The 25105-nt window shown below is 34.4% G+C and overlaps 1 long non-coding RNA gene across 4 annotated transcripts in view; it reads left to right on the plus strand.

The window, feature by feature from the left end:
- The first annotated feature begins 256 nt into the window (after positions 1 to 256).
- The window catches only part of LOC102024562, a 41441-nt gene continuing 16592 nt past the window's right edge, over positions 257 to 25105 (plus strand). The window contains exons 1-9 of one of the 4 annotated variants that reach the window (XR_260450.2): positions 257 to 2258; positions 3729 to 3867; positions 8629 to 8716; positions 9574 to 9683; positions 10126 to 10186; positions 11161 to 11468; positions 12635 to 12751; positions 17527 to 17567; positions 18195 to 19801. This is a non-coding gene — a long non-coding RNA (uncharacterized LOC102024562). Of the gene's footprint in view, positions 2259 to 3728; positions 3868 to 6342; positions 6387 to 8628; positions 8717 to 9573; positions 9684 to 10125; positions 10187 to 11160; positions 12160 to 12634; positions 12752 to 17526; positions 17568 to 18194; positions 19802 to 25105 lie in introns of those variants that run through there. The other 3 variants (XR_001233368.1, XR_001233366.1, XR_001233367.1) reach the window with 3 other exon arrangements.

The raw sequence follows: 25105 nt of genomic DNA on the forward strand, positions 1-25105 counted from the left end.
TAGTAAGTATATAAACTCTAGACAAACTATATTAACTGTAGAACATGAGTCCGTATTTTGTTACCGGTTATCAATTCTCATTACATCCGCTCATCTCCACCTTGCCTACCCTACAGTGAGCTCTGTTTTTGCTATTGCTATGAAGTGAAAATTAGTTTCCACAGATGAATGACAACATTTAATATTTGTCTGTTTTTACGTATTTTGTCTTTTTTATTTTTACTTATTTTAACTTTTTACTTCAGGCTAGCCTTCAACTCACTATGTAGCCCAGGCTCCCCCTACCTCAGCCTCCCAAGTGCTGGGATTACAGGACTGTGCCATTATGCCCAGCTACTTAAATATCTTGATAAAATTCATCCATGTTGCCACAGGATTTTAATCATATGACAGCAAAATACTCCTTTGTTCTACAAACTCCCTATTTCTTGTATCCATCTCTTTTGATGAATGCCTCAGCTGTAGTAAACAGTGGAGATGTCTTTTTGATACACTGATTTCATTTTTGTTCAGTATGGTTTTAGTAGTAGTTTCTAATAGCTGAGAAAAAGGGGAATACTGTTACAATTGACTGTTTTTACTTAGAAACTTTGTAAAGTTAGCCACTTCATGAGATTTGTCCAAGTTTGCAGGCAATGAAGAATGTGGATATAGCTCCTTCAATCAGCTAATTCTGGTGATCTGCAGCTGAGGAACAAACAAAAACTGCAAATAATGACTTTCTTTGACTTGAAACTGAAGATAAGAAATCAAGGGGAAGGTTAAAAAAATCGTGCCTTAACAATTTTTCTGTTAATGTGTTAGATTAATTAATTTGTAAGTGGACTTTATATTAATTTGTATTTTCCAATGTGTAACCCTCTTTAGTGAGCTTGGCTGGACGTCTAATTTAAATTTTAACTAGATTGGTGATTTATTGCTACTGAGGGTATACTGGCCCTAAGTAATGTCAAGGGTAAACATTAGATAACGTGCATTAGAAATTCTTGAAGCAATAGTGATATCTACATAAAAATCAGATTAAGTAAAACATTTCATTTGACTGAGATAATTACATGGAAAATCTGGTTTAAAAGGCTGAAGTTTTGATATTCTTTATTCAGAGAACAAAATGATGAAAGGATCACCAGGTACATTGGTGTCCTTTCTTACTGCTCTGTCTCCAAAACCTTGCCTAATAACTGACACCTAGCATGTGCTTGATGAATAGTCAGCTTTTCTTGCATTGGCATATTGTTATCAAAACTAGTGATACAATTAACATGAATAAACACTGGGTACAAGAACTCTCACTGTAGTAAATTAGAAGATAAATTTGGGGTCCAATGTTACCCTTGATTTATTTTTATTCCTCATTCGTTGGGGGTTATTCACCAAACAAGGCCATTTTATTATATTGTATCACTTGAAACATAGATTTTAGGGAGAATTAATTTGTTTTAAACTACAGTTATATATTTTGTCAGTTATAAGTACAATGCATTAGCAGGTTTTGGATGGTGTTTGGTTACAAAGGAAAAAAAAAGGATCCTTAAAAGTTGGATGCCCCACTTGCTTCAGGCTAGCTCACTAGAGAATAAACCTAGGTCATGAAAACAAAATCAGCTGGTTTACTTGACCTTTTCTTTTGTGATAAATTCTGAGATGTTAAGAGGGTATTGCTATCGGAAGGGGTAAAACAATTTACATTTTTCTGGATAAGAGTAATTGTACAAAAACAAGTGAATCTAGCATTCTTTGAACTGGAAAATATTGGGTTAATCTTGTGATTATTGTAGTGATTATATGACATGAATATGATCTACATCTCAATCAGAAGAAAAGATTGAAAAATTATTTCTGAAATGGAAAAATATGGACAGATAAGTAAATTAATAATGTAAAATATCATCATGGACTCATTTACATACAGAAAACACTTACTCTAAATATAACATTGTGCTGTGAATTCTAAAGGGATTAAAACAATTTTGCCAGCTAAGAGAAGAAAGAACTTTCTGTCATACTTGTCCTATAATGGAGCCTAGAACGAGATGGATGCAGACATTTCTCCTAGAAACAGCAGGCACTCTTCATGCTCTGGAAGTGACTGTTCTTGTACCATGTCTACATCTGAAAAACAGGTCATCTTTCAAGTGTATTCACCAACTTTCAACCAGTTCGCTTGCTTTTAGCTTCAGGTACTTTCATCCATGCATCTTGTAGAACATCTTTTAAGAAGATGATAAACATCATGAGTTTCTCTTCACAGCTCTGAAGTAAGTCTTTTTTAATAAAATAGAAGACAAATCACACATGTAATATTTAGAGCATCTTTTATGACAGTAAAACTGGAAGTCTCCCACTTTTAGACACTGGACATTTGGATCCATTTGTTTTGTTGCATACCTTCAATCTAATCCTCTGGTCCTTAAAATCGCCAGAAATCTGTACCAATAGGAAAACATTGATTACAGACCAAGGTAATTTAGGGCAGATGTGAAGACATTTGTTCTATCAGTATAGGTCACCTAGAGCTACATCCTGAGTGACTGCCACAGCATTGTTAAAATTGTAGTTTGCAAATTGTTCTGGAACTTTTAGAGGGAGTACTTTCATTTCTGGACTGTTGAGAAGTCTAAACTTTGGCTGGAGAGCTCCTGAAAGGAGTTCCTAGTTTGGAACTTCCTGGAGGGCCATAGAAAATCTGTGTTTATTTGCCTGTTCCAGGAACATCAGGAAAACAACACTGATACCAGCATTCTCCCCAAAATGCACCTTAAATGTAGCGTGTGTCTTACATGGAAAGTATTCGTTGATTTATTTAATAAGCGTCAGAAAATTTGTGCTACTCTGTACAAAAGTAGATAAAACAACTCTGTAGAAATACATAGGAAGAAAAGGGCAACATTCATTGAATTCAGCTGAAAGCTTCAGTTGCAGAACTTCATAGGAAATAGAGATCAGTACTGCTGGAAAATGCATTTTGCCTTTTGATTATTTATATTTCATTGAATAAGGTAAATAGAGAAAAAACAATATGGGATTTTAAAGGTATGGGATATCCACCTGCTTTTGTAAGATTGAGCTCTAAAATTCTTGTATGTGTGATTTGTATGCATATGCAAAATTGTGTTTCAGGTAGAATTGTAAAACATCTCTGAACCTTTATAGTCTTATCAGTTTTCTGAATGTTATTAGTTTATTTCAGTATGTGAGAAAAATGATTGCAACATGGTATTTAGTTAGAAATCCAAGATGATCGTTGATGATGCATAACAAAATGAAATTATTTTACTGTATTCATTTATTTTTATTAACTTAATATTTCCAGAAATCAAGCTAGTAAAACCTACTAATATCTCTGGATTTTAAAAATGAATGTATGAAGATAGTAGTTTTTTAGGAAGATTTATAAAAATATCTTGGATAAAAAATGCCTTAAGTAGATTTTATAAGGGAATTTAGATGTTACCTTCATTTTTTTGAGTAGGTAAGGGCCATAGAATGGGACATGAGAAGTACTCTGTTTAATGTGTAAAAAAGCATTATTTTATGACATTTGAGAATCCATTCTATGAAGTATACATATATAATTACCTTGTGCCGTGGAGATTGCTGAACATTAATTTGCTAAAGTATGTTTCTAACATTAGTTTCCTAAAGTACATGGAAAATATGTGAATACATGAATATTTCTGAATGACATGTTAAATGGTTTTTTCATTGTATTGTTATTTCTTTTCCAGGGATGCTCTAAGTATACAGTTCTCTAATGTGGAGTTAAGACAGTATATGTGCAAGTGCGGTATACATAGTCAAAGGACTTTACATTCAATTTTGATGTCAAAAGATTGTTTGTGATAAAATTGAAGAAGACATGTACAGGTAGGAAAAGTAACCTTCAGGTTTGGGTGGGCCTTAGGATTGTCTTGTCTATATTAGACAAGAAGACTGTTAGTAAATATTACAGTGAAAATAATAGGTATTATTTTGCACTTGGGGTGATTCACTTATTAAAGTATGATATTGTCAGTTGCTTAAAAGAATACCTAAACTACTTTAGACTATGGGCAGGGTATTTTTACATTACTTTTTGATTTACTTCTTAGACAAAGGTTGGGATAAGCATGTCCTTTGTGAGTAGATACTGGATTGTAAAGTGCTGCTATTTTCTTGTGGTGTTGAGATAGAAAGACTTGCCAGTAAACATTGATTCCTTAAATAATTTCTCAAAATTAAACTACTGATAAATGTTGTTAGTTCTGTTACTAAAATATTATAACATTAAACATCTTAGTTTAATTGGTTATAGAATTTTATAATTGTACATACCTGTAAAACTACAAAGATAGAGCTATTATTCTTTGTTGAAAGCAAAGTGTTAATTGGATAATAGGGCTCAATTTTTAGGTGGTGGTGTATATTATAGAAATATGTATGGAAGTACTACATAGTCATGTAAAATATCTGTTTAAATATTGCATATGATAGAATGTTAATATATCTCTGACAGATAAAATATGTTGGAAATGGCATTCTAAATTTTGGTTAATACTTTCTGTGATTTCCAGATGTGTTTGTATATATAAGTATACTTGGTTCACTGTATCTCCACATTTTTCAGTGATGTATTAAATTTGATCATGGGTTGCTCACTGTCATACTTAATGCTATAGGTAACTATCCAAAGTAGCTACATTTCTCTAAATATAAGCAGTGGGAGATTTTATTTCCTTCCCTTTCAGTGTCAGAGGACCTGTGTATAATGTATAGCTCGTGTGAGTATTATTACACTATATACAGGTGTACATTCACATGTACACGTACGTATCATGTACTTACAAGACATGTTGATAGAAATTTTATTTTGCTGGATAATACTATATATAACTGATAGATAATATGGTAGAAAAAGACTAGTTTTTTACAATATTTGCATATAGATCGGAAGTACTCATATTTAGCAAATACTAGGCAAATGCAGAGAAATTTTTAATATGGTAATGGGTGGGCATGTATATTAGGTTTATTTGTGTATCATTTTGTATATATGTACACTGGATAAATATTTTATAAGGTATTTTGTATTCACAAATATCACGTATATTTTTTAAGGAGAATTCTACTAGCCAACCCTCCATTCTTCCATGGGCAATCATAGTTTTGAAGTACATATTTTTATTGAAAAAGTAGAGAATAATTGTTTATAAAATAAGCTTCTTAATGAGTTGTGTGTGTTTTATGGGTTTTGTTTTGTTTGTCTTTTGAAGTTACTTGAAATTCTCTATTCAATGTATAGAGAAATTCAATTTATTTATTTTTTATTTTTATTTTTATTTATTTTTGTCTTTTTGAGACAGGGTCTTGCTATGAAGTTCAGGCTGGCCTTGAGCTCACTTTGTAGCCCAGGCTGGTCTCAAACTCACAACGATCCTCCTGTCTCAGCCTCCCAAGCACTGGGATTACAGGTGTGTGCCGCCATGCTCTCAATTTATATTTGTAAATTTATATAATTTATTTTAATTCCATCCAGTTAATTGCTGACTTGTCCCTGCCAAGGTTAAATTCGTTTTTATTTGGTAGAGTGGATTTGTGTAAAGGGATTGAACAGGTTTCTTGTAGAGAAAGCAAGCTCCCTCATACAGAGTTTTAAGAATGTTGAACTTTTATTAAAATATCTTTTACCAATGTAAGTATTAAAAACAAATGATTAGTTTTTTCTCATTTTGAGGGGCCATGGAGGGGATTACCAGGAGTCGAACTCAGCTTGCCTGGCAAGCTGTTCACCACTGAGGTCAATCCTTGGTCCATCTTACTTGGTTTGTGTAAAGAATTTTCTTTGCCTCTTGGAGGTGTCCACATGTAACAGCTGTGGATTGTTCAGAATTATGTTACTATATTTTAAAATATAGAAAAAGCAGCTTGGTTTTTTTTGGTTTGGTTTTGTTTTCTGAGTAGAAGTTATGTTTGATTTGGATGTATAGTATGTATATTACAGGAAAAGAGCTTCTGTAGACTGAGTTTATAATACTATTACTTATAGTTTATAATACTACTGCTTTTTAATGAGTACATGTAAATTACATGGTTGTGTGTTCAAGTGCTGCATGACAAACCAGTACAGCTTTGTAAATAACGGGCAAATGTAACTTTAAACATCTAGAATTTTAGATGTATCCAGAGTCTCACAAAGTATAATTTTGAAAATATACTATGTTCTTCATACAATTGTGTTTTGCAATTAATATGGCACTGAAATTTATCACTCCGAAATAGTCTCATAGAACCCATACGGTGGTGGCACATGCATGTAATCTCCGCAGTCTGGGAGTCTGAGCCAGGAAGATTGCAAAGTTGGAGCACAGCCTGGCTAACTTAGCAAGACCGTGTCTTTAAAATAAAAGGTAAAAAAGGTTTGGAGATTTAGCCCCAGTACTGCCAAAAAGAAAAACAGACACATGGAGATGTACAAAATTTATCATTTATTACTTTGAGTGTTAGAAGAGAAAATAACAAGGCAATATGCATTTACCCCATTCCCATAAAATAATTTGCATTGTGTCAATTATGAATTGCATTTTTAAAACAAACTGACAAAAATCATTTGGCCTCTCTGGATGTTTGGGGTTTATTAACATACATTTCTATTTGTTTGCTTTGCAATTAACATTCAAGATATAAATGATTCTATCAGAGCAATTTTGTACTACCTCTTGGAACTATACAAAGATCTGTATGTGTTCCCTTAGTTGCATGACAGTATTCAAGACAACTTTGTACATAGTAAAATATAAAAAGTAATTCTAACATCTAGTCTTTCTAGATGAATAGAGTCTCACAAAGTATAATTTTGTAAATAAGTCATTGTAAATTTCTATGTTTTCATTGTTTTATTTTGGATATGAAATTGTTAGGTGCGGGTTATTTCAACTGTGTGTCTCTTTTATTTTTGGTTGTTCAGGGGAAGGAAAGTTTTTAAATTGTATTTTCTACTTTTCTTAGAGTAATGTTTTCCATATTTTCATTGTTACATTAAAACTCAAAATCATCATTTTGTACGTATATCTTTGGGCATTATGTAGATGGTTTTTATAGACATTATAGGCAATGTCCCATAAGGTAAATTTCTTTCTACCTCGTTGAATCAAAATAGTATTATATTTCTTTGGACTTCATGACAGTATTCAAGAGAAATTTGTAAATAACATACTATTTAAAAATACAGATTTTGTAAATGCATGAAGTCTCAACAAGGTATAAATTCCAAATAATTCATTGTAAAATATCATAAAGTGACTCTTACAAATGCTTTTTGCATTTTGTACTTAATTTCCTTTCAAAGTGCTTCTGGGTTTCAGGTGGTATTGATAGATTATTTCTGTACCTTCTGACTGATAGGATTTATTGTATATGATAACAACTAGTTATTGTGTATATTATGTTCTTAAATACATTGGGGTATATTTTTTACCTTTAGAAAGATGATGTAAGAATGGAATTGTTATTCTAAAATCTGAGACAGGTTGAGAGATTTCTAAATCAATGTGACTTTGGTGTGCTGTTTTTAATCTTTCAAAATTTTCATGTATTTGCATTTTTATTACATTCATGTAGATATTAGAAGTGATAGATGAGATACTGCTTTTTAAAAAATATAATTCTCAGTTATTTGCTTATTGCTTTTTACAACTTTTAGTAGTGGTATTTTTATTGCTTGAAGACATTTCTAGATTAAACATACTGATATATCTAAATGTATGGTAGTAGTATCATAGACAGCGACTTTTTAAGTTTAAATATACCTGAAAGAAAGAACTGTAATTACAAGTATATTTTAGAGGCATTTGCTGTCTCTAATGTGAATTAAGAAATGTCTTGTTAAAGATCCCTCTATTGATCAAAGTTTAAATCAGGACATCTTTCTCACAGTAATTTGGGAAAAACCATCATTGTGTGAGTGTGTAAAAGTTTTGAAATTATTGGGCTATTGTTTAATCTTTAAAAAGCTTATTAGGAAGAAAATTTTATGTTCTAATATCGGAAGTATCAATCAGTAAAAAAATCCCACAGAATATAGCATCTTCAGCATGAATGTAACAAAAATACTGAAATATTCTTCCAGTACAGTATAATCATGTAGTATTAAAATTTTAACAAGCATCAACTTCTTGTTTAAAGATGTGTATGCAAAAAAGGGTGTGTATGCATATGCCTCTTGTTTTCAATGGAAGTGTTTAGTTAATTATAACAATAGTTATATATACATAATAACAGTCTAACAAATAGTATTTGGTATTGGCATTTTCTTACTCTTTTTGAGAGTTTATGAGTTAAACACCAAAAGGATTATACAGATTTGCAAAGTACTATATAACATCTAGACTGAGTATATATGTGAATAGAAAATTGTGTGGAAGAATGAGCCTAAGTTTTAACACTCAACTTGTGAAACGAGAAGTACTACTTTTGTCTGCATTTCAGTTTTTATGAGGCTTAGACATAGAGAGTTTTAAAGAACAAAGAAATGTTAAACAGTTTGTCCCTGTTTTCATCATTCCTTGTCAACACTGGGAAAGTTTGGGGTATCACCTCCAACTTTGTATTCATATTGGCTTTTACAAATGAATTTTCAATGGTTTTCTAAAGAGTGTGCAACTCAAGAAAATTGTGCAGCCGAGTCGTACAGTGCAACAAAGAGTACTGGATTACCTGAGGAAAGAAAGGTGAATTTCAGGTGAGTACCAAACAGTTCTGTATTGGGTTGACAAATAAATGAGTTAAAAATATTAATTGAAAATTCTGTACAGTATAAATTTTCTGACTTGAAAGAACATACTTGTGTCTATTGACTAAAAAAATATGTTGTTGAAAGTGCTTCATTTGAGATAAATTGAAAGTTACCTTCACTTTTCATGCTGGGGATTGAAGTCATGCATGCTAAGTATATGTTCTAACCTTGACCTACATTGCTAGCCTCTTTCATTTTTATATAAAGTAGGGATAGATTATTTGCTTCATTTACTATGGTTCATTCTGTTTGAAAGTTTCAAGTAGGGTTTTTAAGTTTCTTTCAATCATATAGACTTACCAGTGAAAAAATTTCAGTATTTTCATCTTTTGTAACAAAAATGTGGTTTAAAGTTGGAAGTATGAGGGCTGGGGATTTAGCTCAGCGGCAAAAGCGCCTGCCTGGCAAGCGCAAGGTCGTGAGTTCGGTTCCCGGTACCGGAGAAAAACCAAAAACAAAAAAAGCAAAAGTTGGAAGTATGAAAAGTATGTGGAAAGCCAGGTGTGTTGGTGCATGCCTGTAATCCCAGCACTTGCACTCCGGAGCCTGAGGCAGGAGGATCGTTGTGAGTTTGAGACCAGCCTGAGCTACAAAGTGAACTCAAGGCCAGCCTGAACTGCACAGCAAGACCCTGCCTCAAAAAAGACAAGGAAAAAAAAAAACAAGAAAAGTATGTGGAAAGGCATATGTATTGTTGAATCTGATCTTTTTATTATCCCCAACCGTGCCATTTAATATGAATTTATACATTCTAGTGATATATTTCATTTAACCATTTTGCTATTGCATTTTTTATTTCTCAGGTGATGAAGATGACAGACATTTGAAGCTAAACTGAGTACAGCTTGTGATATCATCAGTGACCTCTCCTGTTGGTGTCCCTTAATTTATCGGTCTTAACTACGAACCAGAGGTGAGGTAGATTTTATGATTAGTGCTGAGATATTTCCTAGGCACAGGAAATTAATACAGTTACAGAGATTGTCAGTTGGCTCTCCATATATTTCAGACAGTTAGTCCTTTTGTTTCTTTGCAGTGGACCCAATGTTTGAGGCTTGCTAGGCGTATGCTGTACTACTGAGCTACAAAACCAGAACTTCATTAGTTTTTTTCAAAGATGTTTTATTAAGTTAATAATGATGCATAAAACTTTATTTATGACAAACCATGACAGTTTAAATTGTAATAAATCACTTGTCTTATTTTCACATACACTGTTGTAGTGTGAAAAGGTCAATTTTTCATGGAAAATGCAAAATAGCCTGATACTAAAAGATAGTAATTAATGACTAAAGTTGCAATATTGACTGAGCTACAAGATATATTAATGAGGAGTTTTATGTTACTATTAACAGAAATTTCTAAAAACATCCTGGAGAGCCCCTTATGTGCTACCTTAGCTGTTTCATGTGAGTGGTATGTATTTTTCTTTTTTGGTAGATGCTACTCTGATAAGTAAAATTATGTACATTTATTTTAATATATCAGCTGTAAGTTTTCTTACATAGTAGATATGCTTATGTAAATTTGAATTCTTTGGCTGAATTTGATTTTTTTCTGTAATTTAGAATCACCGTGTCAGACTATTTCAGAAGGCACTTTGTTATCTTTATATTTATTTGCAAGAATAACTATTACCAATAATTGACCTGTTGAAGTATTTCTTTTTTTTTTTTTTGGTTTTTCTCCGGTACCGGGAACCGAACTCACGACCTTGCGGTTGTCAGGCAGGCGCTTTTGCCGCTGAGCTAAATCCCCAGCCCCTCTGTTGAAGTATTTCTATTTAAGTGTTCTTCACTCCTTTTTCTTTGTGAAATGCTCCTTTACTGGTATTATCGTAAGGGCTATTGAGTGTCCATTAGATTGGGTAATAGATGATTTATTTGGATAGAAATTTATTGATATTGGCTGTTTTTCATAATCTTGTTGTATGGTGGTGGATAATTTTTTACATACATTATCTTTAATTAGTGACATAAAATACTCATTGTGTTAAGTCCATGGAATCTATGGATTAGTGTTTGTAATATTGACTAGCATGAGTTATTCATCTTACAAGTTGTATCATAATATTTATGTTTTTCATGTAGTCAAGGAATTGGCACGAGCACCTTATGTTATTTGACCTGGATTGTTCATGCATTTTTTTTAGAGTAATGTGTGTAGACTGCAGGTAATTTTGTGTATAAATGAGTGACCCAGAGATACAAACATGGACAGGGAGCATGAGAATAACGTTACAGAAATAAGTCACTATTAATAAGTTTCCAAAAGGAGGGCTAATACCTATCTTGGAGGAATTTCTTAGAATAGAATAAATGCTGCAGTGTCATAGGTGTTACTGTGAATGTTAAGTTAGCTTATAAACTCTTCCCATTGTGTCCTCGCAGGTGATTACTGAGAAGGGGCCCTTGCCATTGCTGCTACCGATCACTTCATCAGAGTCTTCATAATTCTCAGAGACTTCCCACGGTAACATGTTGCCATTGATGGTCATTGCTGCAGAGAAAAATTGGACTGAACTCTACTCTTTGGAAAGACCTAAAAGTTGTCATTGCAGAGTATATTTACTGGTCATAGGAATGATTTTTATTGTTGAGGATGGACTCAATCTTAGGAGTGAGAATGGTGTCTATATTACTACAGAAAGAAGTTTGACGTGATGGAATTCAAGGGCTTCATCTCAACGCTTCCATAAGTATGCAGTTTTATCACTTTTCAACAGCTATATTTGAAACTGAGTTAAACTATCTAAAGAATTGAAGGACGTGGGATTTTTAACAATATTTTTACTTAAATGACTTTTGGACATTTTAATTTAAACTTCAGTGTATTCTATCATTTAAGTGGTTTTGTCACCAACCTTTCTGCACATAAGTGCAATTATACAAATTTATTTTAATATATTAGCTATAAGTTTTCTATGTACTAAATATGCTTATGTAAATTTGAATTCTTTGGCTGGATTTGAATTATTTCTGTGGATTAGAATCACTGTGCTAACTATGCAAAATCTATATTTAGTACATTTCTCTTTAATTTGAATAAATGCTTGAGTGTTTAAATCAAAGTTCCCCATTTCCTAAAACTGACTACTGGATCTCAATAATTGATAATATAATACAACAAAAGTGGTTTTTCATAGTTAAACTATCTCATCTTTATATCATGTAATGTGAAGCCATGTTGTACTTTTTAAAAATATTTCATGTACCCTTGTAGTAATAGTCTGTTATACTGATTTTTAAGAGACCATAATTGATTCAGTATGTAAAGATTTATCATTTGTTGTTATTGTCAAATATTTTGTGTTTCTTATTTACTTTGGTGTTTTATTTGGTTGTGTAGAAGTTATGTTTTATAATACAGTCATTTTCTGTTTAATCATTTTTGAGTTTGTGTTTTTCTTTATAAATGTGTTCAATAGTATTGTAAAGTTTTTAACTTTTTCAGTCAAGTGATTTTTGTCATTTTATTCTTTTTCCATTAATCATTACTGTGATGTTAATATATTAGTCAAATTACTTGTCTTTACTGTTACTAACATTTGCGTTTCTTTCTTGTTTTTTTTTTTTTTGTTTGTTTGTTTGTTTTTTCTTTCTGGTACTGGGAATTGAACTCAGGACCTTGCGCTTGCCAGGCAGCCACTTATGCCACTGAGCTGTATCCCCAGCCCCTACTGTTACTAACATTTGGTCATAACCATATAAAGTATCATGTATATCGTGTATTTTTGTGGCTTGCTTTCCTTCTATTGGCACTTTAATTACTGACAGATGATATATAGTATCTAATCTATTTTACTGAGCACTGTCTCATCTCTTACTTTTTAGGACATTTCCTATGTTTGCATTTTTTCCTCAGGTTGATACAGTTCTTTTTCAAGTGAGAAAAATGCAGCTTTAATTTTACTCGCATGAAATGTAATAAATAATAGTGAGAATAGAGTGCTTTAAATTTGAGTCTTCCTATCCAAACAAGGTATGTCTTTTTTTAAAATGAAATTACATTCAGATACTTCTAGTAGAGTTTTAATATTTTTTATTCTGAGGCATTTAAAAAATTTTATTAACTTAATGATTAGGATTATGAGAATTGTTTATCTTTTCATATGAGCATTTGATGTAACTTTTTTCACAGTTTATCATCATGTGTATTACTTTTGAGAAAATATATCAGTAAGTAGAAATTGCTATTGGCTTTTTGACTTGGTGAGAGGTTCATAGTTTGAGAGTGTTCTTGGTTTTTTTGTTTTGCTTTGGTTTTACTTTCACTTTTGCTTCTTTTATACTGAGGATGGGCACGTTACCACTAGGCTACCACCTAGCACAGTGGTGGCTACCTATGGCACTGGCGCCTCAGCCTCTGTTTGTATCACTGAACACTGTAAAAGGTTTGTCATCACTGCCGTACCATATCAAATTTTAAATTTTGAGATAAGATCTCATTAAATTATCAGCCTTGCCAAAAACTTGATTTTTTTTCTGTCTCAGCCTACTCAGCTGGGACAAAAACATATGTGCAACCCTGCCCATCAGGTACACCTCTTAAATTAAAAGATTTTTGACACTTTGCTTCTTTTTTCCTCCTCTCATTTGGAAGTCTGACTGTATGGTTTAGGCTGCCCTGCAACTCGGTGACCCTCTAGCCTCAACCTCCTGAGTGTTGGGATTCCAGGTGTGCACCACCATGAGTAGCATTTTCAGTCCTAATGTCAGGTCTGATACCTTTGCATGTTACGGTCTCGCACGGATACTGAAACAATACAAAGCAGAGAAAAATAAAATAAAAGTAGTTATTGACATGCAAATATCATTTCAGACATTCCAAATAAAATTTTAAACAACTAAGTTAGGAGTTACATATTGAAAAAATTATAGTTTAGTCACAGGATATAAGAATACTCTATTTTGAAAAATCCAAGTTTTGTACTAACCAATATGTTGAAGGGCATGTTCGAAAAACTATAACACTGACAAGAGGCATGTTGAAGTTGTGCGTTGTTGTCTGGTGAGATTTAGTGCTCTGTTGTGCAATCTTCAGGCTATTCAAATTTGTGCTTTTTAAAAACTTTTCCTACCTACTCTTTTGAATACCCAGGAATCAAACTTGTGTCTGTGCTTTCCAGGCAGGCGCTTGTGCTGCTGAGCCAGATCACCAGACCCCCTACTGACTTCTTCTAGTACAAAGTGCAAATAAAAATTTAAACTGAAGTAATATGTTTCTTAATTTTCCTAGTGAAGTGACTTTGATTTGTTTTGTTTAAGGGTAGGGAATTTTCTTGCAGAAAAGGAACAGGGAATAGTAAGTGAAAATAGCAATAGCTCCTGAGAGGCAGCGGGATTCCAGGTGGTTTGTCTGTTAACTTTTTTTGAGACAGGGTTTTTTTGTGTAATTGAGGGTGGCTCTAATTCACTGTGTAGCCCAGGTTGGCCTCTAACTCACAGCAATCCTCTTAGCTCAGCCTCCCACATACTGTGGTATACATTCAACCCAGTTTCATGGCAAGTTAATTACATTTGTGTTTTTTAGTTTAGCGATGAAAAGCATAGGCTTGGAACCTGACATATATCCTCCTTATTGAGAATGGATTATCTCTTTTATCATTGGTCATGATAATTTCTATTTGTGTAGCCTCAATATCTTAGTCTTGTGAGTTAAACGTTGTAAAGGTAACGTTTGTGTTAAACATCTCAGACTGGCCCTTTGGATGTTGCAGGGTCGAAATCTCACCTTTTAACTCAGGGCAGGTAGGGAGACGACCCGCTGAAAGTTTTATATGCCACCTACATTCTAAACACCTTTGTGTTGGCTTATGCTTAGCTGGTCTACTTGGTGTGAGTCCTGTTCATAGGACAGTTTGCTGCTTCATTGGGACGTCTTAATTGACTTGCTACTTCTCTTCACTTTGCCTTGGGTGGGACCACATAGGCATTGAGCAGTCAGCCATTTGGCAGTCCAGCAACTGAGTAAATTGGTTATTTCCAAGAGGTGTGTTTCCCACAGCAGGGTGATATGAAAGAACCATTTGACAACGGAATGTGTGCTTCTGGGGCTGGATGCCATGTGTAGTGAGTGCTGAAGTTAATAGACTTTTTGTCAAAGGGCATTAAACACTTCCATGATCCTGGGCTTGATCCCCAGCTGTACAAAAGAAACTAAAATTTGTAGTATGTGTGTAATCCATATGTTATCTTTTATGGATAAGACGGATGCCTGTAATCCCCCAACTCTGGGACAAGGAGGCAAGAGGATCCCAAGTTCAGGCTCAGCCTAGGCCACTTAACAACTCTCTCAAAGTAACCACAATTTTAAGAAGGCTCCAGGTACATAGCTAAAAAGACCCGTTTTTGTTTTTGTTTTTGTTTTTTTTCCGGTACCAGGAACTAAACTCACGACATTGCGCTTGCCAGGCAGGCGCTGTGCCGCTGAGCTAAATCCCCAGCCCAAAGACCCTGTTTTGAATCCTCAGAATCAAACATACATACAACACACACTCATACACACAAATAATCTGTGGTGAGCGTAGATTTTCATGAGTGAAAAGTGATCTGTCACTGAGAATTTGAAGTTAGCATGACTTCAAGTGATTGTAGATGGGAAACTAGGAATTTAAGACGAATGCATAGAATTAGGGAGAGTTGAATAGAAGGATAGATTGGTGTAAGGAAAGGTGGAAGATGGTAATGAAATTTGGTATGTGTTGTGTGCTCATGTACTAGTAGATGAAGATATGTAAAATTTTTTGGAATAAGATTCATAAGATGTATATAAGAATAAGACTCTTTTGTGGAATGCAAGATTCAATAGTGGGAAGATGCATGCAAAGTTGGTCAGATGCAATAATGTATGGCTTACACAATTTAGTATTAGAGTGCATTGATCAAAGAATCAAATATGTATAGATGCATAAATGGAATCATTATTGTCTGAAGACATGATAGGTCTAGATGTTGGAATTCCAAGTGAAATACATAGATTCCAAGTGAAATGTGAATGGGTCACATACAGATACATACAGTTTTAAAAGATTGACTAGAAAAATGGATACATGTAGGGATCATTGCATAGAGGAATAGGTTGCATAATTGATCACATCACTGATCACTGATCAGTGGTTTTAGAGTAGCTTGGTAGATGTATTGATGCATTAATAACTTGATCCAAAAATGGATAATTAAGGAAATTCATCAGTATGTGCCTTACACTGCTAGAACAATTCACATGTAAATTTGAAGGCCAGTATTGCAATTAAGGCAGAAAGGTGTGGTCTTTCTTTTGGCTCATTGATTACTAATGAGTTCAGAAATTTGTGTTCATAATCTGAAAATATTGTGATAAATGACACTACCTAATATCTCAAAGTAATTTCATTGTTGAAGTGATTATGGAAAATACTTTCATAATGTGGGGACCTTTACAAGATTAAAGAATGAGCCACCTCTGCCTTTGCGTATGACCATCAAGGTATATCACATTTTTCCATATTTACCATAATTTTACTGAAATACAATTAGTTTAAGAAATTTTGTTTTTTTTGGTTTTTCTCCGGTACCGGGAACCGAACTCACGACCTTGCGCTTGCCAGGCAGGCGCTTTGCCGCTGAGCTAAATCCCCAGCCCCTAGTTTAAGAAATTTATATGCTTTGCCTCATGACATTTCCCTGTCATTGTACAATTTTATTTTTGTGTACTTTCACATGTGTATATGTTGATCATGCTAAATTATGTTTTCCATGGTTTGTAGCAAGGTTCTACTTATTTGAGGAGTTAGAAGTTTTATATTCTTCTCTGCCTAACATCCCTATATAAATCCACATCATTGCATGTACTTTCTTGCTAGCAAGAGACAGGAACTTTCAGTTTGAAAACGAAACCAGCTTGTTTTATAACATTTTAAATGGGTGTGAATGCATATTTATACAGACTAGTGCTGTTCATTTTGCATACTTACGCATGGATATAAAGTACTTTGATAATTTCCATGCCCAGAATTTCCTGTTCTCCTGATACCCCTTTCCATTCTTACGCTCTTCCATCCCCAATTGTCCTCATACCTCCCTCCTTTTTATATTCTACATGAGAGTATGCAATATTTTGAAACCCAGTGAACCCTCTAAGCATTGCATAAAGCATATAAACTGTCACTATGTAGTGTTTATCACTTAGATGCGATAGAGCAGGGTGTTCCTGTTTTATTATGTGTATCATATAGATTTTGATGTATTAGTTGTACTTTCTCTGACCGTAGAACATGTCATGTAAACCAGGCACAATTGCACAGTAGTCCCAGTTATATGGCATACTGTCTCTCAGGGGTAAAAAGTGACATGATAGGAATAGAAACCTTAATCTGTTTTTGCTGTGTACACAGTAAATGTTACATTTTCTGACTTTCATGAATGTATTGTAATAAATGTACCAGTGGTGGATAGTTAGAGGGAGACAACGAAGAAATGCACATTAGAGAACAAGTACAAGTTGTCTAAAGCGATGTCTGAGAGCAGTTAGTAGGAGGCACAACTTGTTGACTGATAATGACTGATAATGACAATGGCAAGTTGAATATTATTTCCAGCTTGATGATTAAAGATAGTGTTACATTATTAGTAGACAGTTGAGGTCAGCATATTGGAGCTGTAGATAATCCAGTGAGAAGATTCTAAGACCATTTCATTTGGTGAGTGTGTGAAGATTCTTTAAATACCATCGAATATTACAGTTTTCTTTTTTTTTTTTTTTTCTCCTTTCACAAGCTTCTTTTACAAGCCAAGGACCAAAAAGATCTTTCTTCGAGGTAAGAGCAGTAAAGCCTCTGTTCTGATTTTGTAAGATACTCTTTTGGCCACCCTGGTTATAGCTTAAATTCTAGTGGAAGTTGTGCAAAATGTTTTTTTTTCATTAAAAATATTATTTTGAGGTTCTTTTAATCAAGGTTTTCACAGTTGTCTCTTACTGTTAGACTTTTAATTAAATTGGATGTTGACTTCTAGTTATGGTGGTGCATGTCTGTAGTAAGCCCAGCAATTGGGAGGCTAAAACAAGAGGACTGGAAATTGGAGATCAAAAATTGCATGTGAAAAATTTAGAAAAGCAGAGAGAAAAGATGTGCACTGTTTTATAATGCACTTTAGCTTTTGAGAAAGACTTCCATGAAGTACTGTGGAATATAGACTGTCATTATTATTTTTCAACCCCTGAATTGGTCTATGAATTAGCACTAGGAAACTGCACAGGAAATGCAGATTGAAAGAATGAATAAATATTTAAAGTAATTTGGAATAGGAGATTATTTAGTGTTAAGATTGCGGGAGTTGTTTTTTGTGGAGAATCAGTAACTTCTCAAGGATAATAGCTGTCTATCTTCAAATGCAGTATGATAACCTGTTATTTCCATTTGCAATCTCCTTCTGTATTCTCCTAGGTGGCGCACGTGTTCAGAAGTGCAGTATCTATATATATATGTGTATATGTGTGTATACCTTCTGCACTGGTTTCATCCACAGCATCACCCAAATATTTCATTATGCCTCCTATCTGGGACCTTTTTGCTGTCACAACTTTTATAGAAGCATGCCAGGAATAGAAGTGACCTGCTTTTTGGCAAACGATTGCCTGGAATACTCAGTACTTGTCTCTGTTCTAAATATGTCTTTATTTCTATCTCTTGTGATACATTAAAATTGTATTTTTATTTTGCAATTGAAAGACAGTTGTTTGTGTGTGGGAATTGTAATTAATGTGACCCCATGGACAATTAAATTATGTCGTGTGTTATAGGTAGGCTTTCTCACTAGCTCAGTGCCTTCTGTATGCCAGTTGTATTTCCATTTGTATGGTACTTTCCTACACATTTACATTAGAAACACAGCTTTTAGGAAGCTGTTAAACTTAATCTGAGGACCTTGATTTATCTAGCCTAGATTGTATTTGCCCTTCTGGTGATTTTTGTGGGTTGGAGTCTGGGTTAGGATCTGAGATTGACTGCCATTCTACTCTGCAGTGCTGAAGGCTAAGATGTGTTGTATGAGCAGTGCAGCTTTAGGGGAAAGCTAGGTCTTTGCACTGATGTGTAGAGCTTGGTGGTATGATTTTGTACAGCATGCGGTGCCATCATTCTTATGAGTACTATAATGTGTTCATTTTTTGAGGTTGGAATAAAAAGCAGCAGTGTACTAAAGAGATTTTAGTATATAACATATTAACTTGATTTCTTTTTTCTTATTTTTTTTCCCTTAACCTAAGTGAGGGTAATATAAATATGCTTATATTAAATTTTATTAAATTTTAATTGTCTACTTCTGGATCATAAATTGCACTTTCCATTACAGAACTAAGTACATTGCCCAGTGTATCTTAATAGACTGGTTTGTACAATGGATTCATCCAAAAATACCACCTCTTGTGCCAGTCTTAGAAATACAAACAAGATTTTAAGATATATGATAATCCTTTAACTTGAAAGGCTGTGGTTGCACAAATTTTATAAATGTGTGGGGATCCCTTGTCTCCTTTCTCATTATATTATTTTGTTCTGCTAGCCTGTATTCCGAGGGATGATTCCATTTCTTTTATAATATTTATTTTACATGCAGTGAAGTTATTTTGTAATGTCAGTATTTCCATTGTTTCTTATGTTCATGTTTTTCAAGATCAAGCGTCATAATCAAATGCCTTCAAGTTGCATGAAATGGAAAGTAGTAGCCAGCAATACCTTATTTTATATTCTATGTTGTGCTTCTGCACTTGTTAACATTGCAGCTAAGCAGATGGGTTATTGTAGTGTGAAAGCAGATCTGACCAGTTAATAAATGGATGTGTATTATGTGTTACAATGAAACTTAACCAAGGGAAAGGAGCAGGTAATGGGCCAGCTTTAAGCCCACAGGCTATAGTTTCATGACTCTTGACCTAAAATGCGCATTTAGGTTTATGTTGATAAGTGCCTAGACTTAGAAAGCAGAGGAAAAAGAAAATCATTCCTTTGTCAGTTTTATGAATCTTAAACATTAATAAAATTGGAGTTAAAATTTTAAAATGAGAGAAATAAAACTTGAATCATTTGAATTGTTGTATCTTAAAGCTGTTTTTTTTTTTTTTGCACTTAACCTTGTAGTATATTGAGACACAGTTACAAAGGATGAATGATGAGGTGCTCACTGGTATAAATCTTCATCCTCCATTTTCCTTCTCTGTTGCTCAAGGATGAGAAGAGTTAGTCATTTGTAATATACATTTATGTAGAATTTACTTACAAATGTATGATCAGTATCATAGGAAGTATTTTGTAACTTTTTGCTTACGTATAGCATTGTTGGATCATCAGTCATGTATGTTTTAGTTATTACATTTTTGGGTGAGTATTTTTTTTTTTTGGACAGGGTCTCACTATGCAATTCAGGCTGACCTTGAGCTCACTTTGTAGCCCAGGCTGGCCTCGAACTCCAAATGATCCTCCTGCCTCAGCCTCCTGAGTGCTGGGATTACAGGCATGCGCCACCATGCCCGGCCTTAGTTATTATTGTTTAATTGCCCTTTAGAATGCCACAAAGACATGATATAATAGCAGTGCTAATTTTCATAAATATGTAAGTTTGAATATTAGCAGCTTTTAAATTTTTGGTAAATCGAATAGTTGAAATGGTATTTTAAAAACTTAAATATAATTTAAGTGATACATGACTGTAGATGAAAGCAAAATAATTATATCATGTATAATAGAAGTAATACTCTACTGATGCTCCAATCCCAAGAAACATCCTATTTGTTAAAGTATAAACTATTTCATAGGTATTTAAAGCAGTTGATTTTTTTTTTTACTTTGTTTTTGAAATCATGTTAGATTTGAAGAATCACTTAGACCAAACTCACAGTATTAACCGAGACAGAATTTTTTTTGTCTGTCCTTTCTCTTCCTCCTTTCTTCTCCCTTTTCCCTTTCCAGCCATCTCATTTTGTATTATGCTGTGGACTGTGTATTTGCAGACATCTTGTCTCTTTAACCAAAAAATCATTCAGCATTTGGTAAGACTCAGCATGTTTCTATATTGACTGTGGTTAAAATTTCAAAACTTTGAATTGCATCACTAGTGTAAAAGTATCACATAATATACAGTGCATATTCACATTTCACATATTGTTGTAATCATATTTTTGACATAATTTCTTCCCCTTATCCAGGGTTCCCTTATTTACATACTGTATTATATTCAGATATAATGGCTTTTTAATCTTAATCAGAAACAGATCCTCTGTTTTCTTCTTTTTATGACATTGGTATTCTTGGAAATATATTACTAGTTTTAACAAGATTCCTCATATTTTGAAATCTGCTTTCTCATGAAGAGTTAGCTTCTGCATTTTGGGAAGGAATTCTTCAGAATTGATGTATTTTTTTCTAAATGAATCAAGTCAAGTGAAGCTTATTTTATCCCATTAATGGATGTCAAAACTTAAATCACTTGGTTTTATTGAATCTGGCTTGATTTCACTTGATAAATATTCTAAAAAAATCATTTCACATTATGTAGATGTTTATTATCTTCCCACTTTTATACTATAGTTTTAGTACTCGTAAGCTTATCTTTCCCATGCAGTTTTTTATTTTGTTGGTATTCTAGAAGGAAGAGTGTGTCATAATTTAATGTATGTCATAACTTATGACAAATATTCAAGAAATTACTTTAAGTAGTGATAGTGTAGGGAAAAATAAATTATCAGGTATGGGGCTCAGAATGAATGGAAGTTGTTAGGTGTAAACTGTAGAATGTGACATGCAGGACTACCGAGGTACCTGATCCAGATTTATTTATATGTTGTAAGAGCAGCCTATTGTTAGTAATAGGCTTAAGGTAGGGAATACAACCTTTTTTGGTAAATTCATTTATTAAAATTTTATTGGTATATTCTAGATAAACAGTGATCACATTCATCACAGGTAATTTTGCATTTTAATTAGAAATAATTACATAGGTAATTTGTACTTACATGATATGTCTTGATTCTTCCTTCAATCCCCTGCCCTGACTTCAACCCCACTTCCCCAGCCTTCCATGCTTTTTCTTCTTCTTTGCTTTTCCTTTCCTTCATTAGCCTCTCTTCCCTCATGTCCTTGCCCATTTGAGCATTTAGTTTGTATTCCCCAATATTTGTTATACATTTTCTCCTTAATTATTCTGAGTTTTTCACATCAGAAACAATGCAGTATTTAAATATGTGTGTTCATTTTATTTCACTTAAGAGTATGGTCTCAAGCTCCAGTTACCTAGAACTGTCTCCAATTTATCTTTTATGGCAGAGTAATACTCCATTATTTAAAACAACGCTTCTTCCATTCATGGGTTGATGAGCATTGGAGCTTTTTCCAAATTTAGCTGTTGTAAACCATGCTTCTGTAAACATGGTTGAACATATATCATTATGTTATGATACTTTTAGTTCTTTTGGAAAGATAGCAAGAATGGGAATAGCTGGGTCAAATGGAACATGTAGTTTTAGTTTCTTGAAGAATATCCACATTGCTTTTCAGAAAGGAACAACATTTTTATTAACAAAAGTGTATTTAGTAAGTTTGGGGACAGTATAAAGCATGCTAGTGTTGTCTGGAAATTCAGTTTCTGGTTTTGCATCTCATTGGAATCCATAGATCTTTTTCGTGGATATGAGGGCAAGGAGATAGCATAACTGGTTCTGTTTCAGTAAGAAAAGAGCTTTCATTTGAGCAATCTATGAACTTGAAATGATGAGCAAAAGGATTGTCATGTTGAAGACTGTGCTGTACAACACAGGAGCTGCCGTGGAGAGTAGTCCAGAGTGGTCTGTGTAATCTTACCAGTGAGCATGCAGCCTTTTCTAGTGGGTGCAGAATGAGACAGACCAAGGAAATTGTGGGGTTTCTGCACTCTGATTTCTGCTTAAATCCTTTGGAGCTTCATTAGTCTCTGATATATTATTTGAATGGAAATGTAGGCCTGTGATGCTTTTTACAATTTGTTTAATTAGGATATGACATTTAGTTAATTTAGTTAGGAGAAATCATATGTTTGGTTAAGAATACTTTCTGCATATTTATATGATACTTAGAATTACTATCCGATAAATTTCCTAGTTTTGCCCATGGGGTTTTTCACACTAGTGAACCCCAGAGGAGCAATCTCCAAAATGTGAGGTAGTTCTTACAGAGAGCTTGTGTCCTTCATAGGGTGGTAAACAGTAGTTGCAAGAATGAGATGAGCTTTTGCTGAACATTGTGGTACAATTGGCACCCTGTGGTAAGCGAAGTTGTATGCAGCAAGTTGTTTTTAGCACGTTCACAGAAGTTTCAGTTTGATAACATCATGTGATTTAGTTGAATTCAGTGGCAGAGAACAAAATGACTAACTTCATTAATCAAAACAGCTGCAATTTGGATTTCTGCTTAATTCCCCCTCTTGATGCTTCTCCCAGCTTCACCATCTGACTCTATTAGGGAGTGTTGTGTAGGCAGGACTTAACTACATCAAATTTTAAACGTAGGAGAGTCTGTCCTAGAGAGCTTTCTCAATTAACCTTTGAGTTAAACTATGCATAGGAAATTGTACATGAACCTATAAAAATTAGAATTTTAATAGTAATGGTCTAGGGGCTGGGGATTTAGCTCAGCGGCAAAAGCGCCTGCCTGGCAAGCGCAAGGTCGTGAGTTCGGTTCCCGGTACCGGAGAAAAACCAAAAAAAAAAAAAAAAAAAAATAGTAATGGTCTAGAAGTACGAATGGAAGCACTTAAGCTCTTCCATTTGTCAAAGCATTGCTTCATTAAACTTGTAAAGGAGTCATTAACTCTAGGATTTTTGGATAGTTTTTCTGCAGGGTTATTAGGCCTTGGAGGGCCTTGGAATTTGTGTCATCAGACCACTGTTGTTTGGGATAAAAGTACAGTAACGGGCTCCTATCATAACACAGACATCACCTTTTTCTGTTAGATTCATATCCAGAGTGAGTCTATTATTTTAGATCATCTGGCTGGTAAGTCTGAGTTGCTCAGCTATTTTCTTAAAAGTATCCTGGGTATTGATAGTGACCCACCAGAACAGTGAACTTTTAAATCCTGCAGCTATTTATTTTCCAGATTTCAATTTGTTGACCTCATATGGGACCCTGATTGCCTCCATGTTGATAGGTAGAGTCAAAAGAATGTGGGGCTGATTTATTGAGCAGCATTTCCTGGATTCATGGGAAGGATCAGGAGGAGAGATGGACCTCTGAGCAATTATGAAGAGAATATCCAACTGGACTAGGGCACAGCTTCCAGTCCAGCCATTGTTAAAGGTCAGGTAAAGAGATTTGTTACATAACGTCCAGGCATCTTTCCATGGAATAGAGAGATCCACAGGCTGCGTTAGGGCTAAGCCAATGAGGTTTCTAGGGTATGTACCTCCTGAAGTGTCACCTACATTGGGGTTCCTGTGATGTGTGTGTTGAACTGGTTTGGGTTGGGTGGCATGACTTAGTGAAGAGGTTGACAAGGGTAGAGTCTGATAGGCCTAGTTTAGATGCCCCATGTTCAGGACTGGAAAACAAAGTAGCAAGGCAAGTCATCCCTTTAGGGTTAGTTGGTTCCTTCTTGCCCCTGGAAATAGCTGAGGATAGCCAATCCCAAGACTGATAATTAAACAGTAAAAACATGCAGTTTTCTAGTTTTCCCCATCAGCAAGTGTGACAGTCCACAGTACTATAGCAAAAAGCAAAGTTAAGAATTTAAGGAGTCCTACGAAGAATCAGGCAGGCAATAAAACATTTTAAGATCAGTGTCTTCAGGCTTCAGCCCTGCATAGACTGTCAGCTTTCAGGTGTGACAGGAGCAGGCTTGGAGTTGTCCAGCGACAGAGGGTGGTCTTAAAGGTGTTGTCAGGATGAGGTGATGCCTCTTAGTTTTCAGTGCAGCATGGTGAGCTCTCTTGATGCAGCTGTGTTTTAGACAAGGCTAAATGGGGGAGAATCCCCTGGGCCCAGGTGAGCATTGAATACCAAGAAGGGCCGTAGGAAGGAGGACAGTCATGGGGCTTTTGTTTCATGGCAGAACGTGGTTAAGGTTGTCTTCAGGTCTGGTTTATCTGTTCCATCTTTCCAGAGCTCTGAAGCAGATGTGCAATATGTAGGTTTCATTTTATTTGGAGCAGTTTATTGAGGTTTTGAATTATTTCTGCCACAAATCCTGGGCCATTGTCACTTCTTATGAACAGAGGAGTTCATATTCAGGAATAATTTCCTTGTGGCAGTGCTCAACTAACCTTGAAGGAATTTTTGTTTGGGTGGGGAAAGCTACCACCTAACCAGAGAAAGTAAAGTTTAGGACCAGA

Source organism: Chinchilla lanigera, unplaced genomic scaffold (assembly GCF_000276665.1).
Source record: "Chinchilla lanigera isolate Chin_1 unplaced genomic scaffold, ChiLan1.0 scaffold00015, whole genome shotgun sequence".
Taxonomy (NCBI): Eukaryota; Metazoa; Chordata; class Mammalia; order Rodentia; family Chinchillidae; genus Chinchilla; species Chinchilla lanigera.